Source organism: Antrostomus carolinensis, unplaced genomic scaffold (genome assembly GCF_000700745.2).
Source record: "Antrostomus carolinensis isolate BGI_N321 unplaced genomic scaffold, ASM70074v2 scaffold49527, whole genome shotgun sequence".
Lineage (NCBI taxonomy): Eukaryota > Metazoa > Chordata > Aves > Caprimulgiformes > Caprimulgidae > Antrostomus > Antrostomus carolinensis.
Window position 1 is genome coordinate 53,188 of NW_010327655.1, and position 18,965 is coordinate 72,152.

Consider the following 18,965-nt stretch of genomic DNA (forward strand, 5'->3'; position numbering starts at 1 on the left):
TCGTACAGAGAGAATGGGAACAGCAAGGGCTGGCTCGCTGGTGCCTTACGTGTTGAGGTGTTGCCACCACAAGGCAGCGTGGATGCTGATCGTTACTTAAGGGCTGGTGCCATTAGGCACTGTATTTTTATAGGTACAAAAACTTGGACATGGCAAAGGGCAAAGAAAAGTCAAGTGTACTGTGTTCTGCATGAGTCAGGGATAAAAGCAAAAAAATGTTGGATTTTCCTCCCCAATCTGTTTTTGGGCAAGTGACCACGCTCACTCTGAGCAGTATTTTCCCCATTATATAACAGTGTGTCAGTAAGAAAATTTTAAGGGAAAATAACTTTTTGTTTAAAAGAAGTGCCAAAGATGAATTCCCTTTAAATGTTCCCCCTAATTTTGAACAAAAATAGAAAAGCAATTTTTTTTGTTGTTTTCTATCTTATGTTTTATAGATTAACTATCTTCTGGAGATGGATGGGACTATTTGAGTACTGATGATACGTTTGTTCAGAACTATCCAGCATCAACCTTCATTTCTAAAGGGTCCTCACAGGTGCCTTGAACTTGGTCAAGCTAAGTGGTTTTTTTTTAACCTGTTTCCTGTAGTCACTGCAAAACAACGTGAGGGATTACAAAATGCCTCGCTGAATCAACAAACAGCAATAAGCAGTGCTTGACAGCGCCGGCCGTAGAAGCCCATTACCTCCTCTAATTAATCCTCACTTCATTAGGCAGAAAGAAGGCCACTCATGAGAGCGTGGGTGTGATGAGGATACGGCCGCCGCGGTAACTCCTCTCCCTGCTGCTGTTTGTTGGTTTCTGTGGCCGTGAAGAGACAAACAGCTCCGCCCTGAGCGCCTGCGTGGGTCGGTGCTGAGCACATGCTGAGCAGGGTACTTTTACCATTGCGTTTTCTCAACAGGGATTCATTCCACTCCATTTCACCCATGGTTCTTCTGGCTTTCTGTAGGCATGGAGAGGAGACCTCTCACCCTCTGGGGCAGAGAGATGGTGGGGAACCTCCGCCTGGGTGGACACTGCCACAGCTTGTGAGCTGCAGTTTGGGCTGTGCCATTACACAAAGATGCTTCTTGCATCACGAGAGATCCCGTTCCCTATCTTCAGTCCACACCCTCTTCATCCTATTTAATTCTGCCCTTACCCAGCAACAGCCATTTAGACAGAAGACACCCTTCCTCACATCTCAGCTTCCCTATTGATGGTATTCTACCTCCAGAAAAAGTAGATGGTCAGGGTCTTCCACTGTCCCTTTCCTTAGATGATTTGACAACACATACATTTCTGGCATTAAATCTCTCCTTGCAAAGCCCTTGGCAAACATCTTTGAGAAGAGAAATGTAGCACTAATCTGCTGAGACTTTTCTCCAACCTGAGCCCAGAGGAGACCACTCCACGCTGGAGGACAGCTCAACCAAAGCAGCAGGATACGAGAAAGCAGCCATTGGCTTGCAATGGGGCTGTCTGTTGTGAAAGAGGATTTTTAGCAGACAAACCTGTAGTTATGAAACGAAGTCTGCCTCAAATATAACAGAGGAAGATCATAGAGGCAGTTACTATAATTACTACTAATGATACTTACACTTACCCATACGTTAGTTCCATATAAACCTTTTTTTACTCCCTGTGCAAACAATGAATAATTAGCAGCCTCTGTCGTTGCCTTTCTCAGCGTTACGTCATGTTCCTTGGGACAAAGACCATCTCTTTGAACAGCACCTTGCACTGAGGTTTCTAGGGCGTTGAGTGCCACTGTAATAAAAGCATGTCAAAATTGCAAGTGAATTCATTAAGATCAGGAGGGACAAGTTATCTGTAGGGCAAAACTGTTCCCGACAGACCTTTTCATTAGCTTTTTATTGGTGGTGTAATTTTCTAGGGCGTTATTTCACATTATGGAGGAAATCTGTTTCAGGCTTGTTACTTTAGCCACTAAAACTGTAAGACATTTGTTTAGGGGCTCTGATGGAAGACAGTTTTGCTGTTTCAGGGCTTTGAAGGGTTTTTAGCATTCATCTGCAGTAGTTTCCCTGTCACGTACCTTTCTCCTACCTCTGTGTTGGCAGTTGCTCAGCTTTATGTGAGCGAAATGTCTCTCTCTCAGCCTTGATTAAGCATCAGGCATGCACTTGTTGAAAACAACACACAATTTTTCTTTCCAACATCATTTTTTCTCCAGACAAAAATTGGATTTATTGCATAATAAATACGTTCACTGGAGCTAAGGTGAGTTGGTGGTTAAAAACAACTGTGGTTTACATCCCTTTTCAGACCACCAAAGCCCAGCCCTCCAGTTTGTGCTGATGCATTACCGCTGACAGCAGTAATTTTTAGTGACAGATACAGAAATGTCCTTAGGGAAAATACAATAGTAATGGAAGTTTCCTGTGGGAAAAAAGGGGTTTTTTCTTCTTTTTCTTTCTTTCTTTTTTTTTTAAGTGCTTTCACCTTTTCTGTTTTTTTTTGTCTTTAGGGACAGTTTCTTCACAGACATTCAAAAGCTCTTGATCCCATTCATTTCACCATGATTTAAGGTCAGTCCACATCTTACAAGGAATAATCAGTTTCTTTTAAGATCAAACCTGAAAAATTGGCTGTGCTTTCCAATTGCATTGGATCTAAATGACAAGCCAGCTGTGGTCTGTATTTGTTGCAATCATTGGAAAGACCACACCTCTGTATGAAACATTGTCTTTTGCATAGCAACTGATACTGTGAGTTAAGCTGGATTGCACAATTTAGACTCTAATCTTGACTGGAAAGATAGCATCAATTCTGAGTCAGAACCATATTTTCCCGTTGTCGTGGTTTGGGATATTTTTGCACAGCAAATGGCAAAAATTTACATATATGTAAATATATTTAATCTTGATCCCACCACTCCGAGTGAGTCCTGGGTCAGGTAAGTCTCCCACTGAATGCAAATAGCTGTTTACGTATCCCAGTCTGAAAAAAAGCAGGATAGGGCCCCGCTCTCAGGATCTCACAATCTAAGTGCAAAGGAAGAATTGCAGTAAACAAAGGGGAGGAGACAGGTAGGGGAGGATGAAGGTTACAACAGCGAGAGATCCTGAGATTCACCTGTTGTTCTAAACCATTTAGTTGGGTCATAGTCCAGAACCCAAAAATTTAATTAAAAAAAACCCCATTGGTAGTGATAACGTTCTACCTACTGACATGATTTGTAAATCATGATCCTGTCAGAGCACGGAAATGACTAAGTCAATAACTACCCACAGCCCAGGCCATATTTACATGGACAGGCACAAATAATCATCAACCTCATCTGTCCATACCCTGAGCCAACAAAATGTGAAGTTGTTTCAGCCTGGAAGTCCATCAGCCTCATTAACATCACATGAACTTGTGTTTAACAAACTTTTGTTTAACAAACAAAAACTTGGCACAAATCTCAGCCACTTTTTCTCTCTGTTTGTCTAATTGATCAGCATAATTTCGTTAAACTCAAAGACAGTTTTCTTGGCCTGACCATAGCTTGAAATCTGTTGCTTTTGAGTCAGATCTACATGTGTCTTTGAATGCCCAAATCATCTCTGTTTTTTCAGCTGCAGCAGCTGGTTTATAAAAGATAACACCTCTCACTACCAATCTTTGTCTTGCTCAAACTCACTGTGAAATCCTGGTTCCACTGCCATCAGCAGGAGTGGTGAAGGATAATGCCCCTTGCTGCAAATCTTGCCTTGACTAAACACGCTGAGAAATTTTGATATGGGTAGTTCTCCACTCAGCTTCAGAAAGTAGAAGTATGCCATGTAGAGAAGTGAACTTTAATGTCACATCATGTCCTTAACTCTGACCTGGAAATTACTGATTTTTTTAACTGTTTAGGCTCTTTCAGCCTCCATGCCATTCTCAGAATATGTTCCTCTAAGGAATCTGGTGAAATGGAAGCAAACAATTGAGATATTTACTGACTTGCCTTTGAGCATTCTGCTGTGGTAATGGTAACTATTACCTCTTGATAATAAGGTACATGTATCTTAATGGGAAACTTAATTGCTGTTGTAGTAGTGTCTGCAGTCGCAGGACCCCTGTGCTATGTGCTGGACCAACTCAGAACAGTCCCTGTCCCAAGGAGAGTACAGCTACGATGGGATGTGTCATCAATACATTCACGTAGTTTTCTTGCTTCTCATTTCAAAGAGTGTTTAATGATAAAATTATTGGATTTTTTTGATCAGAATAGTGACTAAGATATTTGTGCTGTAATTAATACCTGTTTCTTTGTATTTGATTATAGTGTGATTGTGATGGGAGAAGTACAAGGGTAATGGCACATGTAGCAATCCGTTGTTTTGTTTCCAATTGGTGAAGTTGTGCAGAGGAAATGACAAACACTCCTGCTGCCGTCGCTCTGTGAGTCTGGATGAAGCTCTCAACTTCTGTAATTGCCTCCTGATATGACGTGTAAGTTGTACTGACTTGAACTACCTCAACACCTAGAACCTGACTTGAGTCTTTTTTGGGAGACATTTTTAGCAGGATTCTCTAGGATATTTTTTTACTCAGTAGACAGTTTGTTATGGATCCTGTTATCTAAATATCTGACCATCCCTGCATTTTTAACAAGTTTACCTCCAAATAAACAAGTGCAGCAGGGGACCGATGTTATCACTGGATGAGATGGACATGAAGAGAGTTTTCCTCAAAGTCCTACAGAAAATCAGTGGCAGAGACCTTGAGTTCTGGGATAATGATGCAGTTACCTGGCTTTCTTCCTGACCGTAAGGTTCTTTGGACTCTGCTCTGAGTGGGAGGAGATGGAAGGACTGAGCCCGCTGATCAGGGAATACTACAGTTACTTTAATTGTGGCAACTAAGTGCCAGGATTTTGATGAGGCACAGTGTATTCATTAGAAATGGATGGTTATTACAATTAATAATACACTCAAATTAATTACTGGGAAGAAAAATTATGTCCATGTTGATCCATCCATATAAATGACAGTAGAGATACCTTCTGTGGCACTTTTCTTCTCTTGCCATTTGTAGAGTTTTCCTGGAGGGACCGGGGTTTCCAGTTAATTCTCAGAGTGACAGTTTAATGTACTTATCTGATGTAATTCATTCCCCTCTGCAGCCCCATCTCCAAGCAACAAAGCAGGAGAAAATAACCGCTCAACCACCCCTTAATCCACTAAGAGTAAAGGCAGAGACACTCTGAACTAGCCTGACAGGAATGATGGCCGACAGAGCAAACGGCTGGGGCCCTGGAGGGAAACCTGCTGAGCTTTGGTCCTATAAACCACCTAATCCCTTTGTATCCGAGTGCCTCTGGAGCTGCTGGAAGAGTTATGGAGCAGAAGATGCTGTTGTGCCCGTTTGTTAGACTCTGAGTCCTGATGTCTGGGTTTTTAAGCTACTTATTATGGGGGTGCTGGGAGTGATTTTACAAAGTGGCTCTGAGCCAGCTTAGGTCTGAGAATAAGATTTCCCGCCAGCTCAGGTTTGTACCACTTCAGGACTGCACAGACCATGGTTCTTCCACTGAGAAACAGATTCCTTGCAGGTATCCTCAGCGAGCACACGTGCATGTGCACGCACATGTGTGTGTGTGGCAATGCCTGAGACCTCGTAAAAATGAGATTCTATCTGGACATGATAATTCACTTGAAGCAGAAAGGAGAACTGAGGCAGAAGGACTTACCCCATAAGGAAATGTCGAAAGCTGAAGCTCTAGGCAGGAAGGAGGTTACTAGAGGAGTTCTTTCAGAATCATTTTTGGGCTCAATCTTATCATTTTTTTTTTTCAGAATAAACAAAAAAAGCGTGTACTGATGAAATCTGCTGACTCTCATCCAGACTTTATCATCAAAAGCAGGGGAGGGTCAGGGCGTTCTACAGAAAGAGCGATGTGACCTTCAGGACCAGAGCAGTAGAAAAAAGATGACATTTGAAGTACAAAATGCAAATTTATGCATTCAGGGATTAATAACTAATCAGCTATAAACAGGGAATGTTTAATTTGGAGGTAACAAAAGAAGGGAAGGACCTGGGTGTGTGTCCCATGATCACAGCAGATCTGTGAGCTATGGGGACAGGGTAGAAGTAAAAGAAAGATATTAGGATGCATGGAGGGAAGAGAGTGTTACCAGGGGAGCCAGAGAAGTACCAGTGCCCCTGCACAAAGCCAGGGAAGGCTCCATCAGAAATAATGTCTGTCAGTGCAGTCATCAGCGGTCAGTGGAAGGTGGATTGACAGTGAGAGAGGTTCTGAGTGGGGGTCCCAGGACAACCAGCCTGCAAGAGCTGGCTCTGTGACCCAGCAAAGATCATGCCAAGTGGGAACATCGTCACTCACCGTAAATATGTCAAGGGATGAACACTGGGAAAATGAGAACTGTTTCACAGGAAGGACAATACTGACATAATCATCAATGAATTTAAAGTGGCCCCAGGTTGATTGAGACTGACACTGAGGAGACACTTCTGCCCACTAGAGATAACACATTTTGGAGATATCCAGCAAACTTCATACCCTCCCTGTGTCAGTAAATTGGCAGCGTTCAGGAGGAAGAGGAGCCCAGACAGAACCACAGATCCAGCTGCCCAGTCTTTAGCCACCAAAGGTGGGAATTTGAAATCAGTTCCACAGACATATTGTTGTTTGACTGGCCAGCATAGTCTGCTCCAGCTTGGAGTCAAAACACAATGGCTTGGCCTGCATTTTTATTTTTCTTTGTGTCTTATGTGTTTATCTCTGGTCCTTGGGGAACATCCCCGTTGATTCAGGACCCCAGGGCGGGACTCTCATCCAATGTCCCTTTTATTTCATGACAGTGTTGCTGCCTGACTTATTTGCTAGATGTCCTTACCAAATCAAGTCAGTGGCTTGTCCAGTGTAGTATCTTTTTTTATTATTTTTACCATCAACAGTTGGTGCCTGGTGTTTCTATGGGTGGTGAAACTCCTACAGAATGCACCCAGCCACTTGAGCAATGCTGTGAATGGGAGGAAAAATTGCTCTGTTGTCCCCAGAGGCCACCAGCTCCTACCCTGAAGCAGGAGGTTTCATTACCCCTGTTTTTTTTCCCTTGGGTTATACAACTGCCAGTGTTATTTGCAGTCATAAAATTTTCCAGCTCCAGTTTGAAACCCAGTCAACATTGTTTGTCTCAGTTGCCTTCCCACGGCTGCAAATTCCTCTGCTATGATCTGCAGTGGACACAGCTATTTCCTTTTAGGACACCACCATATGCTGTCCTTTCATTTCACTCAGAGCCTCCTTCTTCCCACAGGGTCTGTCTGAGAGTGCTCAGCACCTTGCAGGATGGAGCTCGCTGCTCAGGCCTGGCCTTAATGTTAGCAGGACTTCAAAGAGAGATGCACAGGTACGGGTGGGAGTCACAGCTATGGGGCAAATCACCTCCCCTTAGCAGGACCAGGCTGGAGATGCTGGTTGCTTTGCTCCTCACCATGGTTCTGTTAGCAGAGTGCCGTTGTTGCAATGCCCTCCATCAGCAGGGCAGCCCCGTTGGGAGCTCTCTGAATCATCTTTCCATAGCCCAGGCCAAGGAAATGCGACTGTATCCCCACCCATCTTTGTTGCTCTTTGAATGAGCCTTATGCATTCAAAAGTCAGGAAGTGCACTGCAGAAATTGTGGGGCTCAGTTTTATTTGTCCTTTGGTTCCAGATTCTTTTTCCCCCAGTAAGTAAAGATGAGTACTTTATTTATTTTTTTTTCTTTCTTCTGCCTATCTTTTCTTTCAAAATTACTCAGATTCTTCCAAACTGACAGGTTTGCAAGCTCTGGGGCTATATGAAAGAATAGGAAATCTTTTTATTTCAAAGAAAGAATACTACTAAAAGCAAAATCATCTACAAGGATGCCCAAGAGTAGCTACTCTGGTAAAAATGGAAAGCACAAGTTTCTTCTACACAACATGGTACGTCCTCTAAGCCAGCACTGACATTCTTTGTGGCAGGGAAGGGTGAAAGCTATCCTGTAGTAGATACTTTTCTGGAGTAGCCTACATGAAAGGGAAGGCAACAGGGTGCTCTATAGAAGCAAGAGATCCATAGCTCTAGGAATCTAGAGATTTGCTTCCCATCTCTCTCCTGAGATTCTAGATTTAACAGAGCCAGGGACTGAAACTGCTGCGTAGCTCTAGTAGCGACTCCAAGACAAAGCCGTGGTCCTCAGCGACAACCACTTTCATTATCACAGGGAATGCTGAGTCTGCAGGGTAGTGCCAGGGTGGGAAGAGGCTCAACACTTAATTAAAGAAAAGCCCTTGGTGCACAGGGGTGGAGGCCAAAGCTCCCTGGGGATCCCTGGTGAGGAGCTACAGGTGGTTGCGGGGCCTGGTGAGCTCCAGCTGATAACGGTGAGAAGGCAATGACACACCTGCCAGTGCCTCTGTTATAAATAGCTCCAGAGGCTGATTCCTGGATTGGTTTATTTGATGCTTTTTTTTTCTTTTGCCTTCCCTTCCCCCCACTCCCCTTCTGGCAACAGCAGTGAGAGACTGACTGTGTTTGCTTGCTTTACTGACAGGAAGGAGGACTGCTCTGTTAATATGTGAGCATCTGCTCTTCAAAACCAAAATCTGTCAGCATTGCAGATGCAATGTCAGATACATAGAAGGCACAGAAGCATGTGAAAGAACGATGAATTCAGCAGTCCTGAGCTACCATCATCCTGCAGCAAGAGAAGGTACTGAAATATTTCAGGGCAAGCAAGCAACTAGCAGAGCCCAACAGCTACTGCATCTGAGGGCTGAGCTTGGATCTCCCTGGGAATGGCAGTGCAGGCACAGTGGTGGGTGTTATGCCAAGTATTTTTTCTCCTCTAATACCTGAATTTTTGCTTCTTACTGTTTCCTCCTTTGCTATTGGCAAAGGAGAGCAGAGAGGTTACTGTCTTCCCTCCTGCCTTCCTCTTGGCTCCAAATAGGATTACAGATACTTAGGCTGATCCTTGCTGGGAAGCACCAGGTTCACCCACACTCAGATTGCAGGTGGAGAAGTCATTTTCCCCAAGGCCCTGGTGATAGGATGTAGAGGGGGCTTCACCATAACTTGAAGCACCAGAGTAAGCTGAGTCTGGGCTGACTCGCTCTCCCACTATCCCAGCCTTTTGCTGCAGCAAGGAGATCTCTGGCCCTGGATCTTCCCCTGAAAAACACCTCTTCATTGTCAAGGACATGCCATCCTTTGTAGGAGCAGACTATAACGAATGCTAGTGCTAAGGGGGTGTAAAACAGGCAGAGAATCTGGCCTTTTTGTCTTCAGTGCCACAAGCACAAACAGAAATACCTGGGTACAATGTTTTTACTTTCATCAGGACTCTACAGATGTGAAGGGGCCCCAGTTAGATCATTTGCAGAGATAACTCAGAACATGTAAATAAATCCATCCCTGTCTCTCCAGAGATCCCAACTCAGATGTTGCATGCTGTAAACTCCAGCATTTGTACCTCTCATTTACATGATCAGATGGGGAAGGGAGGCAGGTTGGTAACAAAGGGCGCAGCTGCCTGCCCCACAAACTGTCTCCCAGATCAACAGATCCCTTCACCCCCCCAGGTGCTGGAGTCTTTAATCTAAAGTTCCATGGAGATGCTCCATGCAATTAGCACCTATGCTTATTACTCTCTCTTGCTCCCAAAGCTCTCTAGATAAAAGGGAAGACTTTGAAAGCTCAAAGTTTTCTGTGGCAGTTTCCTACTTGGTGCAGTTTTACTCCACCTTTCTCCATGGCTCTGAGAATCTCCCAGGTTCGTTTGTGGTTTTTCTTTTTCACAGGAAGTTCAAACTCTCCTTTCCCTTATTAGGATTGTCTGTAATTCCATTTCCTACACATCCACCTTGCCATCCTTGAAACTTTTTAAGTTTTTTTACACACCTTTCTGCATCCCAGAGCCCAGCTAGTTATTATCTTTTTTCCCCACTGGGTGGCTGCTTATCTGTTTATTTGCAAAACTGAATGGAGGTCTTCCAAGAGGAGGTATTTTCATTTGACTTCCAGCTGTCTTTGTTCCAAAGAGAGGCAGAAACTTAGTAGAAGGAAGGTTTTAGGAGCTTTTTTTCCCCCTAGTCCCAAGCAGAATCTGAAAACAGTGTTGCAGGAATCAGTAGTGCTTGTTATCTTGGCTCTGCTGCGCTCTCATGCTGCGTTCTTGGGCAAAACACTTCAGCTTTGAGTCTGTTTTCCCCAGTTATCAATAGAGAGAATAAAATGGGCTTGTATATCTCCCAGGGATGCTGTAATCACTAATGAGATGGTCCCTGTAGAGTACTTCCAATATGTAGCTTTCTGTAGCTGAGCTGTTACTATCCAGAGAAAAAATATGCTGGAGTAAATCCTGGCTCTTCCCAAGAGGCTGAGTAAAGGGGTTTAATAAGTGCTGGAGGAGCAATAAAGGGATGGGGATCAATTCTTTTTAACCACAGACTCCTAGAGGATTTGCATGACTTGTAGTGGGTCTGCAGATGGCAACTGAGAAAAGGAAGCTTATTGTCAGTTGATTTAAATTGATTATATACAGAATAATGGAAAATTTATAGATTCTCATCCATAAAATGTTGAAAACTACTGATGGCTAGAAATGGGTCAACACTGGGGTGGAAGAAGTCAACAAAGACTTGCTCAAACTTTCATGTGAGTTCCTTTGTGACTGTACACCTGTGGGGTGTTCTAGGGATGGGTCAGCTCCCAAGAATAATCCTGGAACTAGTGAATTTTAAAGAGCTCTGATTTTAATTCATATAGTTTAGTTTCTGTGGTTTACATCAAAAGACACCAAAATGCTGGGAAAACCTCTGGAGCAGCCACACCTCAGTTTTGAGAAGGGCAGTTCATTCACACCTACTTCAGTGCTCTTCCTTTTAAGCTGTATTAATTGTTTTCATAAACAAAACAGTTTTCTGTCTAGAGCAATCTGTGCTTTTAGCTGCTAGTCACTTAAGCAGTGTCCCCATATGCCATGAAGTTGTCCTTGTTTTTCTTTTGTCTGACTCCATTTATAGATTTTTTTCATTGAGTTTGAGATGAGCAAGAAAGAATAGATTTCTTGGAGTGCAGATAATTGTCACTGACACATTCTCAGGGGCGTTCACTGCTCTCAGCTCTCCAAATCCTACAGCTCTACACCCAAATCAGGCAGGTAGCCATGAAAATAGGGAACTGGGCAGCTAGTTACCTAATTTGCATGCACAAATTGACATTTTTATGTGTAAATGTAGCTTCTTAGAGATGTAACAGGTGTATTTATTTAATTTCTCTTTAAAATATTCCATCAGTTTCTTCTGCCACTTTCACTTGCTGCCAATTAGGGTCAATCCAATTAAGTTGGTGTAGTTGCCTCAATGAATACTAGTATGAGCAAAAAGAGAATTGGGTTTATTGTCTGTGTGATGATTGTCACTAGAAAAAATATTGGTGTGCACTGTGCTGGGGACAGTTGACTTTGCAGCATATTTGAGATATTTCCCAATCTAAGCATAGGAAATACTTGAAGAAAGTCAACAACAGAGTATTCAGCACGTGGTTCTCTTTAGATGCCACCATTCTAGCTTCGTGTTGTGCTGACAGAGTGAATTCCAGATGGAGCTTGGAGAAGTGATGATTAATTTCCAGCAGTTCCAAAGAGGAAATTATACTTGTTAAATCAATCTAGGTGAATTTCAGTTCTTGCATAAAAGACACCCTAATTGCATTGGTGAATTGGGGATGAACTGCAGTACGGTGCGCAGGAAGTTCACACACACCTTGTACTATCATTAATGATTGCGAAAGAGCCCCAAATGTTTACTCACTCAGCCTGTAACATGTTTGTGTTCCCTCTTTTTTTTGACCTTATTTAATTGCAGTGGGAAGGGGGCAAATATATGGTCTCTGCTGAAGTGGAATTACACACTGAATAAGCCCTTGGCCGCTGTTGCTGAGTCTTGTTGCACCGCAGCAGCGCAAACTGAGCTGGTGTAAAATGTGCTCTTCAGCTCCAGCCGTGACACCAATTCGCTGAAGATCTGTGTCTACTTCTGTGCTTGGGAACATCAGTCATGGTTTGCTGTTATTTTCAGCCTGCCCTACTTTGCACTGTCATTAATCATGGAGAAGTAGATGGGATGGGGACAGAGCCTGGCAATTCCTTTTGTGGCGACAGTCACACAGCCGTCCCTCGGTTCGCAGTCAGCCTACGCGCCGCTTTCTTTCCACCCAACCTTTCCTTTCCCTGAAGCAGGGTCAATGAGACATTTAATTTATTAGCTGTGCAGGGTGATTTACTGGCATCAAATTAATATGAGTTTAAATTCACAAGGAGCCTGTGGAGAAGAAAAGCAGCTGAGGAATGAGGCAGCCAAGTGTTTTGTTGGTCTGTGACTCAGCAGGTCGCAATTAGGCACGTAGGGGAACGGAAGGATGGCTGCTGTCTCTTCCCATTGCAGAGTCTCCTTGGGGACAGCAGTGGAGTTTGCTGGGTGCTTAATTCAGCCTGTCCTGCTTTGGGCACATGGGTGAAGATTTTCCATCAGCCTCTCTTATTTTTTTTCCTCTCTCTCTCTCTCTCTCTCTTACAAAATGGCACTACTTCTGAAAGGGCTGGGGTGGAGTTTTGTCTGTGTCCAGGCTGAGTGCAGTCAGGTTGTGTGTGGTCCCTGTCACTTTACGGGTCTTGGGTAAACACCAATTGCTTTGTTATGTGCTGAATAGGAAAGTTAGCCCCAAATTAGCACTAATGTGAGGTCATCTAACCCTTATGGGAGGTCTTTTGAAAAATCATAATAGAACCATGCAGCAGTCAGGACAAAGCAGTCACAGAGCCCCACGAGGTTTTGTGCAAGATTGACAAAGTGCACTATTATCGTGCTGAGATGGGGTCAAAAATGTAAATACTTGGAGACCAGCCGAGAGAGAAACTTTCCTCCTGCTGGGCTGATTATTCTTAAAACAGGTGCTGCTCCCAAATCCCCATGCAATGGCTACAAGCTCCCCATATTATTCCTGCAGGGTTTCAGGCCAGGAGAATTAAAAGTGAATTGGAGTCGAGTTGAGCGTCAGCATCTCTCAATCCAGCGTATTCATTGACTTAATGGTTGCTGGGTCAGGGCAGCTCTTCCTGCAATTTCATTGTCCAGCCCTTGAAACAAGAGCTAGTCTTTAACTGCTGTTGAAAATAACTGTGTGTGGCTTGTTTGGGACATGTAGCAGCCTGTGAGTGAATGGAAGTTCTTGGAGGTGTGATACAGACACTGGTGTCCTCCTTTCTTGGGCAGCTGTGGGTTAGGGATGGGCAGACGTATCCAGCTTGCCTTGCTCCTCGGCAGTGGGAGCAATAGTCTTTGCTGGTCAAGACATCTGAAGTGGGCTCTGTGTTTGGGGGGAGTTTGCTTTCAAGCAAGGTGGACCCCGAGGGAGAGCTGTGATGACCTATGGGACTCGGCAAACTATTGGGGAGCCATAAACCTCCTGTAATTGGGGACCCTCGTTTACAAGATTTATAAGAGCTGTTGGTCCAGCCACAAAGGTGGGGTTATGGGACAGGAGCCCAGCGTCAGCGGAGGCCGTGGGTGCTCCTGGTATGTGCTGGGTGAGGCAATGGGTTCATACAGATCCCAGCCAAGGGAGGAGTATGGGCCAGGCTGTTGTGGGGTGGCACAGCTGGAAGGTGGGCGCAGATAGCCCCGATGTAGGGCACAAAGAGGTCACAGACTGATGGAAGGAAGCGTGGGAGGGTGTGACACACTGAGCTGGAAGGAGGGAAGCGACTCAAGGAGCCTTGCTGCATGCCATGGACCCACAAAAGCAGCAAGGTGGATGTCTCTCCTGTCCCCACTGCCACACAATGGAGTATGCAGGGCCCTGGCTCTGCGGGGATGCCTCGTATGCTTCATGAGAGTGCTGGACATCGTTAGAGTGTGGGGCATTTGATGGGATCAGAGGCCACAGGCAGACAGGGGGGAGCAATCCTGACCCCTGGAGCTGCTAGAACCTTTTTATCTGTGCACTGGCAAGGAGAAGAACTGATGGCTTTAACCAGGTAGCTTTTAACAATATTAAGCATATTTAAAGTTCCCACATGGTTTGTGTCCACTTTCAGTCCAAAAGTCAGGAGAGAAACCTCGGTCACTCCCCCCTAGTGAAAACCTGGCCACACTTCCCTGAGTGCCAGTGAGTGCTGGCTCTCTAATTCCAGCTTTCCTGGGATGATTCCCCAGGTTGTTGTTGAGAAATACCTTTCTGCCAAGTCGTCGGCAGGACCGGAAGCTCCAGATACCTTCTCATCTGGAAAGGCAATCAGACAAAACGCCAAGCCCGGGGGGCAAAATTTCAGTCTTGGTGCCAGTCTTACTTATTACATATCTGGGTTCTGCAGCCTCCTAGACTTTCATCATATAATTTATTTGCTTCTCAACATCCCTGCAGTTATTAAAAGCATCGTACTCAGAACTGCCACCCAAGGTTTCTCTAATTAGTACATCTGCCTTTCGGGGCAATTTTGAATTGTTCATTTTACAGCTTGACCTCAGGCAGCGAATGGCCAGAATTCGATCTGGGTTCCTGTTAGCCAGGGGAGCTGCCTGGGGTCTTTAGGACACAGGAGATCAGAGAGAGAAAGGATCTGATACTGCAGGGATGGGCTCTGTAGAAATGTCAGCCAAATGTCATGCTCAGGTCAAGGGGGAAGGTCTCCAAACACTCTGGTCTGCACGCTGCCATGCAATGCCAGCTTGCACTGCGAGGCTCTGCAAAGGGCAGTTCTTCCTGGCGTGGAAGAAAAGAACAATCCACAATCCAAAATATTCCTTGGGAAGGCTCTGAACTGCCCTGCACTGCCCTGTTTGGCACTTGGCTACGCTCAGCGTTCAGTGCTGGCTCCAGACAGCTGGCTGGCTCCCCAGGTATCATCTCATGTAGTGGGATTAAGTAGCTGAGCACAAGAACTCCTGAGGTTATGTTGTCTTCCTCATCTATGGTCCTCCTGCTCCTTCTAAAGCATGGTTGAGGTGGAGTAGACATCTAATGCAATTAATCCCAGCAGCTGGAATGCAAAGGCAGTGCAGACCTAAGACAAGGGGTAAACCTATCCCTTCCTACACACTGAGCACCTTCCAGTGCAGGAACCCAAACAGAGAGGCAGGTAGGCCAGGTGGGAGCCTCAGGTCTTGTTTGTCTGACCTTTTATTCAAGAATGGATAAAATACATTTAAATTCTTATAACAAGGATTTCTCTGACTACCTGGCATCCTTCATCCCAGTCTTCAGCTTTGCCTCTTGACTGAGCTCTGAATCTGGCAGCTCCTGGGTCTGACTCAGATTAGATCATTCTAGTTCATCCTAAAATGATTTCATTCTATGCTGAAAATTGGAGCAACTGGCAGTGGTTAATCCTAGAGCTGCTGTAGGAGCTCACAGGAAAAGGTCTCACTCTCAAGGTTATAATCCTTCAGGTTCAGATGAAATTGTAGCTTCCTTTTTGTGCCTTTTTAAGCCTCATCTATACTTGGGTTTTGGCCATAAGTACCAGTTCCGGCTCCAGTAGAGACACGGTTTATACTGGTGTAATATAATTTGTTTGATCTTGTTTCAAACTGGGGTAAAAATGCATTGCTATAAGTCACATCTCCACGAGTGGTTTGCGTGGGTGACTAGACACTCAGGGTAGGCAAATTTTTTTCGAAGACTCGCATAAAATTACTTGCAGTATGGTCATGGCTGCAAATCCCATGAGAGCCCCAGGGGTGGCATCTGTCCAAGTGCTTGGTGCAGGACTGCCTGAACAGGCCTCCAACTGGAACAACAGGCACTAAGGTTGGGAGAGGCAAAGCTCAGGCACACGGACGTGCAGTGAACAGCTCTTTGGTCTCCTGCTTTCCATTTCAGTGCCTTAGAGACAAACTATGGCAACAGATCCTCCCTGAATGTCAATGATGAGTGCTGGTTGCTGCTCAGACCCAGCATCAGAGGTTTGTAGGTAAATGGGGTTTGCCATTCTCAAGAGGCCTATGGAGCCATCAGTGCCTGGAGTTTGGGTGCCGTGTAATATTTGTGGGGCAAATATGAAAGTGTCTGCTTAGAAGGGAGGCTGTTTCTCAGATCTTGAAGAAAAAGAAGATTGATTGATTGATTTAACAAAGCTAAAGCAACAGTTTGTTTTGTAACAGGTATGTGCTTCTTGCAGGAGGCATTTTCTATGAGGAAGGAAAATCCCCAAGCCCCTAAGGGCCAGCAGCCCTCATGTGCTAACTGCCACCCAAGATGTTCTTGGTGCATTTCTTTAACTGTTGCAAAACTCCCTGATATTTTTCCACTCCACTGGATAACTGGTACCTTGCAGTGAACTTTCTGTTAATCCTCCACCAACAAACTGCACCGAGAAGGGAGTTCCAGCCCCACAGAGGCTGATGAAAAGTCAATTTATCTACTGGATTTGCTGTGCAGAAAGGCTCATGGATTTATATATTTGAGCTAGATGCTGGGCGATCTAGAAACAATCTAGTAAGTTCTTACAAGGTTTGGTAAGATTTGCTGTCTGAGAAGATGATGCACTGATATGATTTGAATTTAGGTTTCATTGAAGATGGCAAGGTTTTTCCCTGTAGATGATGGATTATGGCCTGGCCAGGAAGAGTCAGTAATATCAGCTGGTAGAGTGAGTCAGAATTAAGTGGACCTTTATTTGGTATCAAATATGATAGGTGCCAGCTAGGAAGCAAAGAGAGCTTACCCACTACCAGAGGGTGGAGTAGATGGGTATCTGTTTTTCTCTCTCTCCTAGACTTCAGAGCCATGGGGAGGATGTTTGGTAAAGACAATGCCAGTGGAGTTTCAGGGCTCCTCAGAGCTGCCCTGTGCCTGCTCCTGTACTGTAGCTCTGATATGAAGAGATAAGAGCAGAGCCCAGGTTCCTTGCAGGTTTTGGTCTCTTTGACAGAGACATCAGCAGCAGATGGGCTGCAGTGTGTGGGCTCTGGCAGGGGAAGACCTGATACCTGGCTGTGATTACCTGTATCCTCACCAGATCACAGCTTCATCCAGGGGTGGGTGCAGCTGCAGTGTGGATGGAGGAGAGGACTATGCAGCTGAGGGGGTGCTGGAGTGACTCAGAAGGTCCCATGACCCCCCTGATAAAACTTTCCCCACTGTTACTCTGTGCAGGTCACAGCAGTGATGTGCATCACGAAAGCAGAGCCAGAGAACCACTGACTCCCTCATGCTGTCAGATGAAGATGACATACTGCAGCAACTCCCGTGAGCTGTGCTTGCACCAGAAGATAAAGTCCAAAAGGTCAAGTTTCCCCTTTCTCCAGCCTGGAATAGTTACTTTCACTGGAGGCTTCAGCCCTACCAGCTTTACTTGGGTTTTGCTGCAGCATCCAACACACTGTGGGCTCCACTTATTTTGGAAGGGGATTCTCCTTTTTCCTTTGATGGCTACATGTTAGCATGACAAAGCTGGAGCCCTTGGGGAGGGAGCAGAGCCAACACTGGGCCTGTTTGCAGGAGATTTTCAAAGGGAAATCCCTTCCTGCCTGTAAAGAGCTGAGAACTGGAGCTCCAAGTACCGGGTCCTTCTCCCACACCAGGTTGTTCAGAAGTTTGTGCTGTTACCTGCGCAGGAGATACCTGGGTGACTCATGCAGGGCCCTTGGCAGGGGTTTCCAGTTTTCTCAGTGGAAATGAGATTCAGTTCCCACAGTTGATGTACCAAGCCCCTGCCCAGCCTCTCTTCTTCTCCCCTCCCTCTGCGTTTGCCTTTTAATTTGAATGTTTCAGGAGCAGAAGGTGTCTCCCCAAACCAGGCCTGGGATCTAAGCACGGAATCCCAATTCCAGGGACAATTTTAGAGTCAAATCAAGATTGCGGAGCCAACTTCTTCTTCCTCTTCTCTATAAATAATCAGGTCCAACAGCTGTCTTCTCAAGGTATTGAGGGAAAGTCAGCTCCTGCCAAAGTGCTGAGACAGAGAAAGGCAGGATGACTGCTGCTGTGTGCCAATTCCAGCCATCCCGAAACATTCCCTGTACCAGGATCCCATGACTGATCCAAGTGACTAATGACAGGTGTAGGACTGAAGTGAGAAATAATTAAAATTTACAGAGTGCTTTGATGATTCCAATACTGACCAGCCTTAGCACTACTATGTCACGAGCCATGGTCCTGCCAAACACAGGGCTGGCTTAGAAACCACAAGCCAGGTCCCTGGTAGATGCAGGATTGGCTTTAAAATTGCTTAACTTTGTGGGGTGTGTGAGGGAGTTATTTTCATTTCTGTCACTTCATTCCTGAGTCTCTAGGGATTGTGTTTTGAGGTGTTTTGCAACAATCATGAAGGACAGATTTTTATGTAGCGAAAACTTTCACATGATCATGTGATTACAGGAAATCAGGCTTTAAAAAGGCAACTAAATAAAACTAATAACAACAGCAAGTATCGGCAGATTTGTGATGAAACCATGGAGGCTGGCAAACCTGAGATGTTATGAGTTCCAGATGTTGCATACAGATAAGTATCTCTGGCCTGAGCTTTTCTAATTAGCTACAGAAACTAAGTTGTTACGTAAAGATGTCTTTCAAGGCTCCCAGAGCAGATCATTGTAGTCCACCAGGACGAACTGATATTCATTCATTCATAATATTTCCTTTTTTATTTGCTACTTAGGATGTTACTGAATTAATCCCATTTCTGTGCTGTACTTAGATTCAAATCAGAACTGGCATCTCTGTAACTGCATGAACTGAGCAGACACTGGGAACCAAACCCATTTCGTGCTGCAGCCAGAGTCTGAATCTGAGCCCAGTCTCTGCTGCTGGGATCTAACCTGCTGCCTGATAAGGGTAATTTATTCTGAGCAGCTCAGGACACCTCTGCCAGTGACATTTCCATATCTCTGCTCATGAAGGGCTGATTAATGATGAATGGAGTCAACTGAGGTATCCAAGACCAAACTCATCTCTGCTATAGCGTCACTGGCTGACATCAGATAACTT